This window comes from Apus apus, chromosome 3 (genome assembly GCF_020740795.1).
Source record: "Apus apus isolate bApuApu2 chromosome 3, bApuApu2.pri.cur, whole genome shotgun sequence".
Taxonomy (NCBI): domain Eukaryota; kingdom Metazoa; phylum Chordata; class Aves; order Apodiformes; family Apodidae; genus Apus; species Apus apus.
The window spans coordinates 18815845-18833532 of NC_067284.1; the positions used below are offsets into that span (position 1 = coordinate 18815845).

A 17688-nucleotide genomic window follows, 5' to 3' on the forward strand; every position below is an offset into this window, starting at 1 on the left:
GCTCACCACTTTGTTAGTTATTCAAAGCAATCTTTTCGGAGGCCACAATACAAAATGGATTACAGGATATCAGATTTTAAAAGACCATCAGAGGGAAAAAATGTTTCTTGATTCTGCTTTTTTCTAAATTGATCATTTTAGTGGTACTTTGCAGCAGCTGCATCAGAGCCTCTGCGAGTGCAATGAAAAGACAGATGGAGGTGTACAGAAATCCCCTAAACCAGATTTGTTCTCAGATAAATGCTTGTGTAACAGCACCATTAATCTAGCTACTTGTATTGGGAACTGCAAGACACTACAAAGAAACAAAACTGTTGTACATTCAAAGAATATCTTACCTCCACTGGTAAATACTCCATTTTAGTACGTTAAGTAACCAGTCTTCAAGTTCTTCACTATTGCTGTCAAAAACATACTGCTTGAACTAAAAAACAAACAAACAAAAAATGGTTTTACTAAGAGCAGTATCTCTATAACTTTTCAGTACTTATGTTTATTCTCTTCTCCTGCATCCTAACAACAGCCCCTATCATGTCCTCTCCAACAATCACACTTGTACTGTCTACCAGCATTCTCCAATCTGCCCTCAGTTTCCGCAATGCAGCTTTCAGCTTTCTGCTAGTGTAGCAATCTGACACCTATTTTTCCAAAATAAAGTGAGAAAATAAAACTTCCTGTGAAGCCCATGCTCTGCCAAAGCTGACATTGCTATGTTCAGCCAAACTATCCTTTGTCTTCACCAAGTAATTCCAAAATCCAAATCTCAAAATCCAGCATGTGCCCAGCCACACCACAACCCCCCGCCTCAATCTCCAGAGACTCTCAGCTCACCAGCAGCAATGTAGCAATGAGGAGGTAGGAGGATTTCTGGCCTGAGTCATCAAATACAGCTCATGTCCCCACACAGTCCTACAGAGCTACCAGAGAGGAGACAACTTACAAGAACAGGTCAGAAGGAATTCTCCTTGCAGTCCCTTCTCCTCAGGAGACAAATTCAGGGGACAAGGGGGAGAACCCAAAGACCAAGAACCATTTCTTACAGCAAAAATTACAGGTAGATCAATGCCCCCTAATATTCTTAAAACTGTTTGTTAAGAATCAGTCAATCTTCCCTGTATTCCTAAACAACTAGGACATTTAAAAAAATAACCCTAAAAAAAAGCAAAGTCTCTGTTTTATTTGATTACCTTCAGACACAGAGAAGAGAAGGCTTAGTTATCCCTTCTCAAAGGAACCCTGTGTCCTTTCTATACATATATTTAAGCAACATACAAACACAAAACCTATCACAGCTCGTGCAGGCAAATTGTGAAACTAAACTAGTTTTTCCTTAGCTTCAGAGGGAAGAAAACAGAGAAAGTGGAGCATAAAAAAAATACATTATTTGTAATTTTTAAAATTATAAATCACTTGTGCATGTCATATGTGATATTACATCTTTGATACCACAAATTACCAATAAAGTTCCTGTAAAATCCTGATACCACAATGCCGCATCAAAATGGCACTGACATTTGTTCAGTTTGTTTAACAATACATCTGGTGCTATACTAGTTCTTTTTTACAAAGGACTAAGCTTTTGAAATGGGAGAAAAAACACACAAAATCCTGAATAGCCAAAATTGTTCTAGCCTTAGAATCCTACAAACGAAAATAAAACAAGATGCTGTTTTCCCCATTTTCTTCCAGCTGCTAATTTAACAGCCTTCAGGTAATCCTATTCTTCTAAGTTGCTGTAGTTGTTGTTTGTACATCTCCATCCCTAACCTTTCCCCCTTCCATTCTCCTTTATGCTCAGAGATCCAGCACCTGCCAACACAAATTCAGCCACCATCTATCTGTCTCTGTGCTGATGACTCACAGGTTTGTACCCCACCTGAGAACTGTCTTCAGTTCCAATTTTAGCTGTTTCTTGGACACAGCCTTCAGCTGAAACTCAATGCAGTGAAAAGAGAGTTCTTGACCTGACCTGCACAGCTATTCCAAACACCTACTTTCTGAGCTTGCACAATAGCACAACCTGACTGTAAATCTAGACATTACTTTTAATTTCGATTTCTCTGAGTTCTCACAGACTTTGGCAAGACTATGCACAAAACCTGCCATCTTTTTAATGCATGTGATTAGAAATACGTCTGACCTATCCATACAGCCAAAACCCATCCAAATCAATATCATATTTTGTTTTAATTACTATGAGGCTGAAAAAGCATAATTCATTGCATGTATTAGTTCAGCATGGTACTGTAAAGAACCAGCTTGTTATTTTGATCATATCACCTCTCTCTCTGCATCTCCTGCAGTGAAAGCCTGGACTACTGCATCAAACATAACCTTCTTGTTCTCCTTTGAAATACTTTCACAGCAGTGCACCACCCAGTATCACAGTGTTCTGGTTGAAGACTAGAGTTTCCCAGCAGTACCAATAAACTCTGGCTCTCAGTAATTAATAAGGTGAGGGGGTAGAAAACAAATGCTAATTGACTTTTGGATTGCATAATAATCATGTTGTAAAACAAGAAAAAAAAAATCCTTAAGTGGAGATATCTAGGATATCTTAATCAATTCATTATCCCAATTTTGGAAAGGCAACACGACCACAACTCAGAAAACGGCAACAGAACAGACCGCTTTACATGAGGATTTATTAATTACATTCTTTTTAAAGCTTCACAGTTATAAATAATTACATAAATGTAAATAATGACAATTACTTAAATATAGTTAAATAATGATTGAATTTTGTGGGCCCGGGGCAAAACCCAACTATTACACTTCTCTCCTTGTCTGGCTCTTTAAGCCTGTATTACTTCCCCAACAGCCATTACAAGGTCTGATTCACCATTTCCAACAAAGCTATCTATGACATTTTAATGGGCTAGATAAACAACCAGTTTAATAAAATATTAACATTCAAATTTTTGTACTTTTTTGCTTTAAATTTAGTACCAATATCTGGTCTTTCATGCAGCATACTGATAAAAACAAAATACTCACTACTTTGAGCTGTCAACTTGATTACTCCCACTGAGCATGGAAGTCATTAATATGTTGCATTTATTTCTTTTCTTCTTTCTATTAATAGATCATATATGTGATACAATAATTCATCTTGAATATTTTTCAGGCTCATTCCTGTCCATCCCAGCATTTGATCTTTGTCTAATGACACATTAGTTCTGTTTCCTCATTAAAAAGTTTAATGTTAGAAGTTCTGTGAGCAGCACAGTTTAAAACTTGCATTCCTAATGATATGTCCTTCTCCCTCCAAAACAATAATCACTTACCTTTTATGGCCCCTTGACTAGGTAAAAGATTGCATATCCCATATGCAGGATGAAGCTGTATATCCACAGCAACTGGCCAGCAGCTGCAAAACAGACCCCATGCTAGCAAACATCTTTATTTTTCCTCCCAGTAAGAGCACTAACTTCAGTGTCTTCTCTCTTCAGCTACCAATTTACACTAAACAAAACAGTACATCATCTCTAAGATCCCTTCTCCTCTTCCACATTAGGCTAAATTAATCAACAGTTTCAACAGTAATTTGCAAAGAAAGAGGAAACAGAACATGAGCGAACTAAACCAAATGTTTTATTTGCCTTTTACAAAGACCTCCCCTAAAAAGATATGCCACATTTTAAAAGTTATTATTAAAAGGGTATGAAATAACTGGCACAAATGAACCAGCAAAATTCAGCATTTTGATGAAAAGCAGTAGCAGTTCAGGATATGTGCTACCACATTAAGCCGGCCTTTTGTCCCTCTTTGATTTCATGTACTGGCTGAGTGCGAAAAACTAAGCAAGTACTTCTACAGTCTCCTGCTAAGAACCCAGAAGAGTGGACACTGTAAATCAGCAGTTAAGCTGGCCATTAAACATCAAGCTATCTTAACAATCATGAGAAAAATAAATATCTCTAACTAAAGCAGAAATAATATATCTATAAATACATTTGTAAATCAATTAACTACTTATATTCTTGTAAATTCTAATTAATGCAATCAATCTATCTTTTCAGAAGAGCAATACCAAGGAAAAAGAAAAATTAAGTGCTTACTCTAAAATATTTAATTATAAGTCTTCTGGAACTTTACATAAAAAACATATAAAACTAAAAGCAAACTGCAAGCTGTAGTATTTTGACTTAGAGAACAAACTTCACAGCTTAATACATTCACCTCGTAATGTCAAGAATACATGAAGGATGCACTAGGTAAGAATGAATTAAAGCAGGAGAGGGAAGCTTACTATAATAATGTGATTCTCCCCAACTGAGCAGGCTCTTCATCAAATATTAAGGGTTTATTTTAGTGTACTTAAAAAATAGTTCATTTTCCTACTTACACAAAGGAAGAAAGTGGTATCTCTTAATTCCATGTCACAAGCAATGCCATTAAATGAAAAATAATTCTCACAAGGATGGATGATTCTGGCATTACAATGTCTGCAATAACTGTTGATGTCATTACTCTGCCATACTTTATGAATTAGAATAATGACCAAAAAAGTTGTTGCAACTCCTCTACCACCACAAGCAAATTTACTGTAAAAAAAGCTTTTATTTCAAGAGAAATGAAAAATAAATCTATCTGTATACTCTGAGTAAATTATTTTAAATAGGTAATAATTCCGTATTGTCCTCTGCAAATAAAACAGCACAATTTACAGAGTTGAGTTACTCTTCCAGTATCTGCTCTGAGGTCATGGTTTGACAAGACAGTACATAGAGTTTAGATTTGACATGCTGCTTTTGTTTTGCAAGACTTCATGTCAAATAGTTAGTCTTTCCTCCCACAGTAGACACTAAGGAGGCGCAAATGATATATAGTGTATTCTTGTTAACTTAAGAAATGTGATAGTTTGCCTGCCTGATCCAAGTCACATTAGGAGATGATCTGAAAGTAAATCTGATCCAGGATCAATGGTCACAAAACCATTTCCTTGGTAGTTCCTATGCTAATATAATCTATGGTGATAGGCTGGATGGGCCAACATGGGAAAACAGTGACTGCACTAGGAATTTTACACAGAATTGTTATTTTAGGTACTTCCAAAATATTATTTTAGAAACGTATGGGAGTACAGTATCAAATATATTTTTAAATGTTAATAGCCTAATATCAAGTGAGCTGATTTGAGGCTGGCTTTACAGTTATAAATCTTTAAAAACATAATGCTTGATTTCACTTTTTTTCCCTCGTGGTTTGGCTACCAGTTTCCTACCATTTTAACAAAACAAATCAAGATAACCCTTATAGCACATTAATTTAGGTTAAAAGTTTGATTCTTTGATTTGCAAAAAAACTACTAATCTAAAAGCTCTGAAAATATAAACCATTGTTTTCATCTTCTCATAATTTCTGTCTACTGCTTTTATTCAAGACCCACCACAGAAATGTCATAGATTCTTATTTTGTTCGGCTTTTTCTGACCATAGGTCTTCTGACACCCTCCCTGCAACTCTCAGGTCACACAAAACATGCACTGATTTTGCAGTCAAATCTATATTATTCTGGTACAAAGTACAAAGCAATTCAGTTATGGTTGTATGATAGAAGTGTAAGGTTGACGGACAATTAAGCAGACTGCCATTGCAACCAATGGCCTAACGTGGCCTTGGCAAAGTACTTCAGAATGTACATTGAAGCTTTTCAAAAACATATTGTAGCAAACAAACACCTACAAGTCAGTCTTGTGTAAGACTTTAAGCTCTCATTGTTTATCTTCATACTGTCCAGGTGAGGAAGAGCCACACTTTTCTCTGCAACCTCACATGGCACCTCCAGCAGCTTCTTTACCACTTGCTTTTAAATCTAAGAGCACCAAGTTGAAACATATCTAACCTTGTAAGTTTACTTGGCTACTGCCAAGCACCACATTTTAATACTCTATCCTTTTCTACCATGAAAACCTACAGCAAATCAGACCTACCAGTTAATAGCAGCAAAAAAAATCAACCATAACAAACAAAAAACCACAAAAACACCAAAACCCCAAATCCCCCAAACACAAAAAACCAACCCCAAAATAAAATTAAATCACTACCTGATTTCCTTTATCTGCTTAAGAAAAGGGACTAAAAACAGTACTGTGTGTGCTTTCTGATCAACAAATGCTGAGAAAAAGAAGTTTCTGAAGAAAAGTGTCAAGAAAAGAAGACACTGATTTGCCGTGATGGACAACTGTGATGGCAGCTTGAACAAATTGAGCAGAGCTCAGCATATATGCTATAGAAAGAAAGGATGTCAGCAAGCACCATGAGCAAACAGCACACTATATATTATCAGCAGCAAAATCTTTAAAGTATTTCCCTCTGCTACCCTTGGAGACTTGCTTCCACTCACCCCACAAACAGCCATCTCTGCAATTGTACTGGCAGCTGTGGGAGGCGAAAAACCTACCATCACCAAAACCAAACCTTTACAGGTAGCTTGGAGGTTACTTTGTAAGCTTTTTTCCTTTCTATTTAAACCAGAACATTTCACTTATTTAAATACAGCACAGCTCCACAAACAGCTGCACTGATACATCTGGAAGAGTAGGCCAGTATTAACACCTAACACTGAAGAGAGCAAGGGCATGGCAAGAATTTAAGCCACGTTTGCCCATAAAACTACACAGTCTTCCACACCAGCATCAGCTTCAGAAGTTTCTGCCCCAGGTGTTCATTCCCATCTTCACAGCACCAGTACATCACCCCCGCAACACTGCCAACACAGTGCTCGTGGGACAGCATTTTAAAATGAATTAGTTGCCATTTTAGAATAATCTATTTTTGCAGGGCTTGATCAGATCACTTCCTTATCCTGTTTCAAAGCACAGCTCCACAAATAGCAGTGCCATCACAGCGATGGGGAAGGGAAGGTGAGCAGCCGCACAACTCTTATGTTCCTCTGGCTAGTTGTCCCTCCAGCTCACCCATCTCCTTAAGCCACAGCCTCGGCACAGCAAAGCAACAAGGTTTAAGAGGCAGGGAAAGAGCAACTGCCCCTTCCCACAGCCATTCCTGAGGTAAAATACCTGCCATTCCTACCTTATAGTCACTTCAAAAGCTGAAAGAAGAAGGAGATAGTATGCTTTTGCCCACTCCCCTCCAGGAAAGGACACAGCCCCAGGGCCAGCCCAGCCCAACCTCTCCCCTGCCTAGCTCCCCACAGAGGCAACTGCTCATCTGGGAACTCTCCCTGGCATCCTAGAACAGGGATATTCCTTTCCCGAAGGAGGCATGGGGGGCTGGAAAGCTAAGCAGCTTCCAGCAGCTTTGTCCCAACAGGCCCAGAAACACACTGTTCACTAACAGATCTGGTGTCAGGAACAGGTACAATTTCTGCTGCAGAAGGGCTCTTCCACTCCCTGTCACAGAGGAAGAGAGAGACAAGGCCACCCTGGTCACCACAGCCTGCCCCCCCAAGCTCCACAGGCTGCAACCCTCTATGTACCAGTATTGCTTCCCCCCTCACTATAGTGCCAAAATAAGTTACTTTAAAGTCCCTACTGAAGAGACAAATATAGCAGCCTTATCCAATTCAATCTTTGCTTTTGTTTATTTTGCAGCTTGAAGGCTTTATGCCCCTCTTGCCTCCCCCCCCCATGTGGCATTTAACTGACAGAACAACGCCAATGCGTGAGAAGCTGCTAAAAAATCTGACACCAACGTAAAATGGCACAGCTCCCTTTCCAAAACAACACATTCAAAATAAAACAAGTCTAATGATCACCTTTGGTAGCTTCCACAGGCAGACCTGAAGGGTTACATCAAAACAAAGCAATAAACTGATTTCTGAATCAGCTTAAAGTGTTATCAATTATATTTAAACAATGTTAGACAATGTTTTATATGGAACAGTTTTTCTTCACTCATTTTCTCCTACAATTTACTTGTCATATTTAGTCAGAAGATCTTGTACTAGTGTTTTGTAATCTTCAAATATCTTACATGCTGCTTTCAAATTTGCTACAACTAGAACAACCAAAATAACCCATTAAATACAATGTAACACATCGAGGGGAGAAAGGCCCAACAACCAGTAACCAAGTCATCAGGAGCTTTCCTTCCTTAACCTGTTGGTAGCATAGCTGGTTTGTTTGCAAACATGACCTTGCTCCCTCCTGCCCTATCTGAGAAGGACAAAATCAACAGCTGAACATACTGACTAGCCATGAAAGTTCATCTTTCCATCTAAACTCTGTCAGCTTTTACACCTTTCATGAGTCAAAAGGCACATTTACATCTGTTAGATCTTCTAGTCGGTAAGCCAAATTCAGAACAAACGTTTGTAGCATTAGCAGACATCCAAATTAATATCAGAGCCATACAATGTACCTTCCACAGAAAAGGCCATAACTTAAGAATATGCAAAGTGAAATTACCAGCAGGTAAAACCCGAAGGCTTGGAGCTTCTGCCCCATCTGCAAGGGCTTTCATTAGAAAAAGAAGTCCAGCCTGACAGAATGACCACAAACTTGGAGATCTAACTTCCGACTTCCACGTTTAGGTCTAGTGTTGACCTCAATCATTATAAGGTTTTTCCCTCCACGCTGTTTTACATGTAAAGTAGTAAAATGTATGTTTTTTACTATCTATGCCTCATTGATTTGGCACATTTTGATCTGAAATATTTCACTGAGGTGAGGGGTTTAAGTTCAGATGTCCATGAAACCATAGCCCCCAGAATTATCTGATAGCTGGTATAATCTCAAAGTTTTCCCAGAAAATTACTGGAAATCTTTATCTATCTATCTATCTATCTATCTATCTATCTATCTATCTATCTATCTATCTATCGAAAGCTAGATGGGCAACATAAATAGGCATGCAAGCAATATATACTGTAGTTTAGAAGTACTAGATATGCAAACAACTCTTCTACTAAAAAGACAGCAGCATTAACAACACTAACTGGCTGTATTTTTTTTACAGGGAAACATACAATCATTATGTAGAAAATCATCAATTGACAACTGAACTGATAGCCTTAAAAAAGGAGTTTCTCTGAATAATTATTCTTAAACCTGCAGAAGAGGAAATACTATAACATTTATCTCGTAAGTTTAAACAGAAATAAGATAAAACAAACACTGCAAGCAATTGTGATACCAAAATTTGAAGAGAAAACTTAATTATTAACTTCAGAAAATATTCTAAAGCACCAAGATATTCCAGTTTATTTTACAGCTAGAAAGTGTGGCAAGTTTATCTAGCCTGACATCTTGTATAGAACAGGGAATGAATGATGTATATCATGATGAGTAACAGTGATAGATCCATGAGGTTACAACATGTGAACAAGGTTGTGATTCCAGCAAACAGAGCTAGATCTGAAAAAACAGCCAGTTTATTATTTCAAAATGTCAGAAGTAAAATGTAAGGCTTCCTGCACAACTGATGAATGCTGCATATTTTTTTACTCTTAATTCTAAGAATTTGGGGGTGTGGTGTGCACAGGTTTGTGATTTATTTTATAAGAGATTCAGCAAATTACATACATACATATATATGCATATATATATGTAACTATATAGTGTTAGAGGCAGGAAATTTGTAACATTTTACTTGAAAATTTAAAGCAGTAAAAAGTTTGGGTTTAATTTTCCTGATACAAGCCATGCAATTCAGAAATGAGGCAATTTTAAACTTATTTTTAGTAAGAAATACTGCTAAGGGGGACTTTTAATAAAATTGCTTGCAAAATATAAATATATATATTATATATAAATAAATAATTAAAGATTCTTAGCTCTGAAAATATTTCCAAATCTAAAACCTGTAAAAAAAATCCACTCCAGATAGCACTTAAACCATCTAATGAAAATATAACTGATATAATTTCAATCTGCTCTAGCATTTTCAACTTGTTTTGCTTGTAAGTTCTCTGCCTGTTCTTTCCAAGAATAGTACTGTCACTGATTTCCTGCTTGAAGTAAACACAATTTGCTCACCCGACTTCTCTTTGACCCTAAACTATGGCAAACTTCCTCTTGTTCAGACTTTTTAAATTGTATACTCTTTGTTGTATACTCTTGTTACCACGAGTGTTCCATGTATTGTTCTTTGAGGAAGACAATTTGTATGACAGACGTCTACAAATACCAGCAACACCGCATTACCAACATACCAACTGCTTCTGCTAGAAATGAATGCAGAAATATTTACCTGCTACATTCATACTTCTGTAGTAACAAGTTTTCCATACGATACTTCATGAGATCTATCCCATGAATGAACGTGATCAAAACATGCTTAGTAAAGTGCTAGAGTAGGCCAAAAAAATACGGTGCATGAACATCAACAGAATGTAAGGACATACTTTACTGCTTTGCCTAGCTGTGTCAGAAAAACACAGAAGTAGCATTTATTCAGAAATATAGTTTAACTGTGGCCAGCTCTCAAGGACATGAAAAAGGGGCTTTTGAGTGGGTTTAACAAATCAAACTCAGTCTCTCGCTCCTGATTTAAAAGAGCATGATGCAAAGCCTTCAAGGTTCCTATATACAATCCTTTATCCTACATACCAAGCATTTGAAGGTTGCTACATAAACCAACTTTCAATTAAGATAAATAAATAAAAAAATAAAATCACATTTCCCATGCTTTTCAAGGAGGATGGAAAACTGAATGCAAGATTAAATAATTGATAATTCAATAAACTATACAGTATGCTCATAGTTTGACTGAAAAAGGAACTGAATTGTAGTCCTTCACATTATATCTCTTTTGGCTACACATTTTCTGAGTGAATGACCTCTCAGAGGAGCCTGACATAAAACAGCAGGCTGGCAAAACAAATATCCATCACAATCAACTGCTGGTCAATACACAGATGCTACTTGCCTATCCTGCCATGAAAATAATTAAAGCACTAGTGAGTCTGTATTTTTCCATATGGAGAAAAAGGGGAGGGAAGAACCCCCCACAAAAAAAATGCAACTCTTCCACCTCCGTTAACCAGAAGGTATATTCTGCCAAACCTACCCTGTAGTCTGTAGGGATTGGGGACTGCAAAGGAAAAAGAGTTTGAAGACAGAAGGCACAAAGTGGAATCGTTCACCAAGCAATGGTGAGAAGCACCAGTCTGTATCAATAATAACTTCAAACACTGAAACAAGATCAACAGTAAGAAGAATCCACAACAATTTCTTGCAGTTTTCACACTGATACCTGTCTTTGATACCAGTTTAGTTTTCATGTTTGTTTGGGACAGCACCCAGGTCAAATGAGAGACACAGGCACAAGTACTCTCAGCATTAAATTAATTAACATTTATGTGCCCATCTTCTAGACTGGTGTAGACATCTAGGTTCTCCTCAAAGAAATAAAATAACAACAGTACAAGAGCCAGTGTTCAGACAGGACTCCCATATCTTTACCTGCAATAGTTCAAAACCTTGCCACTCCCAGTAAACTGCTTCACCCCTCTGCCAGAATTTGCCTTCCCATCCAGCTACACAGCCCGCCAGATTGCTCCGGCACACATATCCCATCCTAGTCTCTCTCAGCACCCTCAAAGAGAAGCTCACACTGAAACACCAGAATGTAACCTGATAAGAATGCTGGAAACATCCTGTCTCAGGGTATTGACAACATCTTAAGACCACAACAATCAAGTCCACCAGAACCTGAAGACTCTTCCACAGTGGAGAGCTGACTAGCAAAGTCAGCAGAAAGGGCAATGGATCTTGATTTTCACATCACTCCCTGCTTGGGAATTGTATTCGCTAATTCTTCTATGTGGGATAAAATGCAAATACAGTCCTAGACTTGAGCTGTGGAACCCAGATACTTCCAAGGGAAATGTTACAACAACAGAACTAGAGTGTCAGATAACAGTTTCACAGTCATCACTGAGGGTCAGTGGTTTCCAAAGAGATACTGGGGCTTGCTTCTTCTGGTGCCTGAACAGAATTCAAGGTGCCATTTTTTGAGGTTTTGCTAAACTCAAAACAGAACTAAAATCTTCAGTAATGGAATTAAAACAAGTCAACAAATGTGTTATCAGGCACATTTTGAAAATCACAGTTTTAAAGACAGATTTTGGTTGTTGTGTGCGCTTACTATTACTGGTTACTATTCATGCTGAACCTTACACAGGTCACTCATAATTTAAAGTGAAGATAGCAAACCAATTTTATTTATAAAGCAGGTGTTAATTTAAGAACAAAACTAATACTTTCACATATTGTATCAGCCAACTCTTACCAGCTTTATAGGGTTGTATTTCACATAAAGGAAATGTAAACTACCCCAAAGAACAAGCTCAAATTCATGTTTGCTAATTTTATTGATTACTGAAGGAAAGCTTAAGAACTGACTTATGCTACATACAGGGGAAAATAAGTTTTCCAAGGCAAGTGTAGATAAGATTTATAACCATGCTCTGATACTCTAAATGCAGGTACTCAGACTGCAACTACCAAACAGAGCAAGATGACAATTCTGTGCTTCACTCATTTAAAATTATTTGCAAAGATACAGCCAGAGCCTGTATCATTGTTCACTTCCTACCAAACAGTATTTTCAGTTCTAAGGGGAAAGAACTGTTGAATGGAATAATAGAAACTTTGATAAAGTATTTAATCTGCTCTGCCATAAGTTCAGAATTCATTCATCCTGAAAAAGATGTAAAGTTCCAGGAAAACACAGTCCAGGTTTTACTGTAGCAGTTATCCTTTAGCAAGGACCAAGTAGCTTTTCCTTCCCCAAGTGCCAAGTAAGAGATATTTTATGGATGGATACGTAAAACCTTCCCTTCCTTAGTAATAAGGTCACACTAGGAGCATTCCCTACTTCTTACCGGTCCACCAAACTAACAAGCAGTGTGTGTGGCTTTTAGCTCAGGCTCTGCCCACGTGTAAGACAACCTTAAGCTAGCTGACTGAATCCCTTTGAAAACAAAGCAAAACCTAGTAAAACAAAATCGACACTCATGTCTGCTTACTTGATAAAAACTAAGATTTAAACCAGAAGCTTGTTCACCTTTCAATCAGAGAAACCCACTGCAACCAGGAGAAAGGGAAAATGGACTTAAATACTTCAGCACAAATACCTCTTCAGTTATCATAGCAGTATGACCACAAATCTTTCCAACTAGAATTTTTTCAAATCCATTAGGCTATGCCGTTTCTCTTCAAAGCGGTACGTCTGCAACACATAATAACGAAATAAAGTTTTTTTTTAAAAAAGTTCTATTGAAAATTCTGCATAAAGACGACAGAAAGATTATTTCCGCAAGTGTCCTTACGGACCACGCGAATCCTGCCGTGAGCATCCTCAGGTGAATTCACCCCCAAGGATACCCCGCGGGTGGCAAGAGGAGCTGCAAGCACCTGCTGGGAGCTCTCACGGCGTAGCTGCGCGGCCGCGCCGCACACCCCGCACACCCCGCAGCCCCGCACACCCCGCAGCCCCGCACACCCCGCAGCCCCGCACACCCCGCAGCCCCGCTTTCCGAGGAGAACGGGGCTGCTGCCGGCTCGGAGCGGGCGAGCGGAGCCGGGCGGGCGGGAGCCGCCAGTGCCGCCCTCCGCGCACCAGGAAATAGCTGGGAGCGATTCCTATCGGTCGGCCAGCAACTTTCCGCGCCGCACGAAAACCGATATTTAACAAATAAATAAATAAATGAATTACAAACCCCAAACCCCGTTTCAAACCCGGGGAGAACCCCGGTTATTTCTCAGGAAGGGAAGGGAAGAGAAGGCAGCAACACCTCCGACTACCCCAGCTCCGCGGGGCCGGTACTCGGCACTTCACCGAGGGGACGAGGTGGACGTGATTTCTGACCTATTTTCGGCGCCGCCTTCAGAGCGATAAACAATCAACAAAGGCGGCGAAACGCTGCCTGGGCAAAAAACTTCCGGGCCCCACGGCTCGGGGCGGGAGGAGGCCCGCGACCCCCTGCCCCGCGGTGGGGCCGCCAAGCCCCCCGGCAGCCGCCAGCCCCCGGGCCGGGCTGCGGAGAGGCTCAGCGAGTGCTCCTGCCGGGGCGCGGGGAGGCAGGGGGGTCACCCCGACACAAACAAGTCCCCCGCCCGCCATGCCCACGGCAGGCACGGGCAGGGCACGGAGGGGCGCGTTCGGGGCCAGCCGGCCCCGGCTCCAGCCCCAGCCCTGCGGAAGGGGCCGGGCCCCCCGGCGGGACCGCGTCCCGGCTCGCCCCGCCGCTCTCCCCCCCCGCCCCGCGCCCCCCTGCCGATCCCCCGCACCCACCTGGGACACAAAGGAGCGGTGGCCGCTGCCCTCCGATCGCCCTCCGCCTCCTCCCCGGCGCTCCCCGCGGAGTCCAGGCCGCGGCAGCAGCGGGATGGCGTAGCGCAGGCATCCGACGCCAGCGCCTGCTGCTCCCGCGGCGGCCCGAGCCGCCGGCGCCCGCGCTGCGCCGGGCGGGGGAGGGGGCGCTGGGAGCCGGCCGAGCGCCGCTTCCTGGTCCCCGGCGCCGGGAGGCGGCCGGTGCCGGAGTCTCGCCGCTGCCGCCGGGGGGGCTGCGCCCGCGGGCTAAGCACAGGCCGGCGGCGGCGAAACCCGCGGCCGCCGCATCCTCGGCTCCAGCGCCGGGCTCTTCTGGCCGCCCCCGGCTCTGAGGAGTCGCCTGCGCGGCTCCCGCGGCGGCCGCTGGCAGCCGAGCCCCGGCTCACCCCGCTGCGGCGCCCGGCGCGGCCTCGCGCTCCCCCTGCTGCCCCGCCGGGCCGGGCTCGCTCCGCTCCGCGGGGCCGGGCTGGGGCGGCCCCCGGGGCAGAGGCCGGCAGCCCCGGCGGGAAGCGGTCAGGCCAGGCCGGGCCGTGCCCCAGGCGGGATGGGACCCGCTCCGCGCCTGCCCCTTGGCTGGCATCCACCTGCGGCCCCTTCCCGGCAGAGACCCCTTCGTGGCGCCCGCTGGAAGGTGGAGAAGGCCTCGGGTGCCCCGCGGCAGCTCTGCGCGCCGGGCATCCACCGCCCCGGGCTGGGCGCGGAGCCCCCGGGCTGGGCGCGGAGCCCCCGGGCAGCCCCTGCCGGGCTCGGGCGCCGCGAGGCGGTGCGGGGAGCAGGGACCCCGCGGGTCCCGCAGAGGCGGTGGGGGGCGAGCCTGGGCGCACCTTTCCGGGGGCAGGACTGGAGATAAGGAGCATCTTTTAATCTCTTTTTAGGGAAAAAAAGTTCTCTTTCCTCGAGTAAAATGTTCTAGCAATACGTGATAGCAAAATACAAGTAAACGGGCTGTAAGAGGCGAGAATAAAATGGATTGTTTTAAGACAAAAGTGGAGTGATGCTGGGTGTTGCCGTCTGATTAACGAGGGTGATGTGTGGCTCAAAAGTTAGGTGGTTCAGAGAACTACTGAAAACAAAATGATCGGCTATGTGGGAGAAAACCCTTCCCCATCTATCTGCTTGCCTGCATCTGAAAAAATAAAATATTGGATGTGAAGAATGCTTGCATAAAGATAGTTCTTCAGACTCTGGTGTGGGCTTCTTGTCTGAAAGCCAAACCAAAGTTTGTACCTGTTTTGAAGAAAGAACAGTTAAAAAGCAGTGGATTTGCTTTAGTTTAGTTTAGGAAGCCTTTCAGGCCAGCAGTGTTAAGTTTGATCTGTTAGTCTTTGGATCAGAGTCTTTCAGCAATTTTGTCACCGATTGATTTAGCCTCCAAAAATGCAGACACCACAGTGTGGTAGCAGAAAGCCTGACTGATGCTGGGTTGAGCTGAATGACAGAGGGATGAGAAGCTGATCTCCACAGAGCACCAGGACCAGCTTTGTGAGACATCTTTGTTTGTTTCCCTAAAATCTGATTGAGGTTGTGTTGATCACTGCCAGCAGAAACTTACTGCAGGCTGACCTCATGGCTGTCTGGGAATTTAGTTTTCGTAAAAGAAATCTCAGTTCATATGAGAGTAATGATTGAGATGAAACTTGCATCTGATTTATCCGAGTGTCTCAAGGCTTTTTAAAAAGGCAGTCTTGAAAGCATTAGTATTGATCCTCGAACCTGAGACCACATGGCTGCCATTTCCCTTTTTTAGCCTCTGTTATTTCAGGATGGGCTTGAGTAACTGCTTCATGGTCCTGCAGAGTCATTTCTGACATACTTTTTGGCTTCAGCACTACCAAAGCAGTTTGTGCATGGCTGACAAAAGGACCTACCCGGCCTAAAAGAAATGCACCTCAAACTTACCTGGCTCAGAAGGACAACAATTTTGTGCTAAAAATGTTCAGCACTGGATAGTGCCTGTTGCTCTCAAGAGCTAGATTTTGTTGAAGGTATTCTGGTTCCTGAATAATCCAAGGCTAGGCTGGCAGTTTGAATGGGCTTTATATATTTGCACAGATACACACTTGTCTGGTTCATTATTTTTGTTATTTTATCTCTCTTGATAAAATAGTCCTTGCCTGGACTTCTGCTATTAGGAAAATATATCTCACAGGCTTTTCTTGGCAACTGTCTTTTCTCCTGATATGAGCAGAAAACTGGCAGCTTGTTCCTATAAATGGCGTAGCTCCCATTAGAGAAATCTAATTTGCTCCCTCACCAAAATCCTCTTGTGAAGATCTGTCATCAATCAGCCCGACTGCCGACCATGCCCTTCTTCTGCATGTGTCAGTGAGAACTGTCTTACGGGATGGGCTCCACTGACCTCCCTGCTTGTCTTTCTGGTGCCTCCCTGCTTGTTCATGTAAAGAAGGATGATTTGACAGCCCTTCTGAATTAAGACAGCCTTCTGGAATAGCAGTTCTCTCAGTCTCTATGCAAAGCTGCCCTCATTTCCAGGAGATTTTTTATGTTTTGATGCTGTACATAAAAACTGCTACAGAGTGGGTACTCCATTGAAGACTGGATGCACTGATAAGCATTCCAGTTTAGAGATGCCTGTTGGGAAGTTATGCATTGTCCTTACTAATAACTAGCATAGAGAGGCCTAGAAGTTCTTAATTGCTTAGGTATGATGCGGAAGACTCTAGAAGCCCACTTCTGCAATTTGAGTCCTGCTGATGCTGTCTTTCCCATGGGTAATTAAACTAAATCAAGAGCTCATATTGCTGATCATTTTTACTAGTCCAGGATTTTGTTAAAAGAATAGTTCACTGGTTTATGGGTATGGCTTCATGGCTCACTATAACACTAGTATTGGTCTGTATCCTCCAGCTAGCACCAAACCTATGCAGATGAGGCAACAAAAGTCATGTAGGCACCAGCAGCTGAACTGAGAAGCAGGACTGGGAACCCAGACATGATACCACACCAAAGCAACTACACTGCTTCCAGTTTCAGATGGGCTCTGACCACCGGTTACCTGAAGATCTCTCTACACTGGTCCGGTATGTAGTATAGCATGAACACTGTGGGAGAAGAATAATGTGGTAAGTGGCCAGTGGGGCAAAGTGGAGCTGCAAAAGTCTTGGAAAATTTGGTGAAGCTTAATCTTGACTCCTGGGAGAAGGAAAACAATGGATATTCTGGCAAGGAAGCTTGGTAACAGTGTGTACAAGTGGTTGGTATGTCAGGAGGCCATTCAAGAAGTCTAGAGTAAATAAACAGAAAGAAAACAGTTTTTTCTGAGAAATCTATATAGGTGGACAAAGAGAAAGGTTCAATCTCAGAAAAATAACCAAAGAAGAAAAAAATTGGACATAGAATTGCCAGATTTTAAGTCAAAATGGCATTGTGGGGATGGTTCATGTAGTAGTGTGTCTAGGATTTCAAAGTGAGTAAACATGAG

The 17688-nt window shown here is 42.2% G+C and overlaps 1 protein-coding gene across 5 annotated transcripts in view; it reads right to left on the minus strand.

Moving 5' to 3' along the window:
- FAM135A (family with sequence similarity 135 member A) overlaps positions 1-14593 on the minus strand; it is an 85727-nt gene extending 71134 nt beyond the window's left edge. For 2 of the 5 annotated variants that reach the window (XR_007888867.1, XM_051613231.1), the window contains exons 1-3: positions 14208-14593; positions 13048-13142; positions 339-424 (exon numbers count right to left, since the gene is read on the minus strand). The gene's annotated coding sequence lies outside the window, so the exon portion shown is untranslated. The remainder of the gene's footprint in view (positions 1-338; positions 425-13047; positions 13143-14207) is intronic. The other 3 variants (XM_051613228.1, XM_051613230.1, XM_051613229.1) reach the window with 3 other exon arrangements.
- Positions 14594-17688: the final 3095 nt, after the last annotated feature.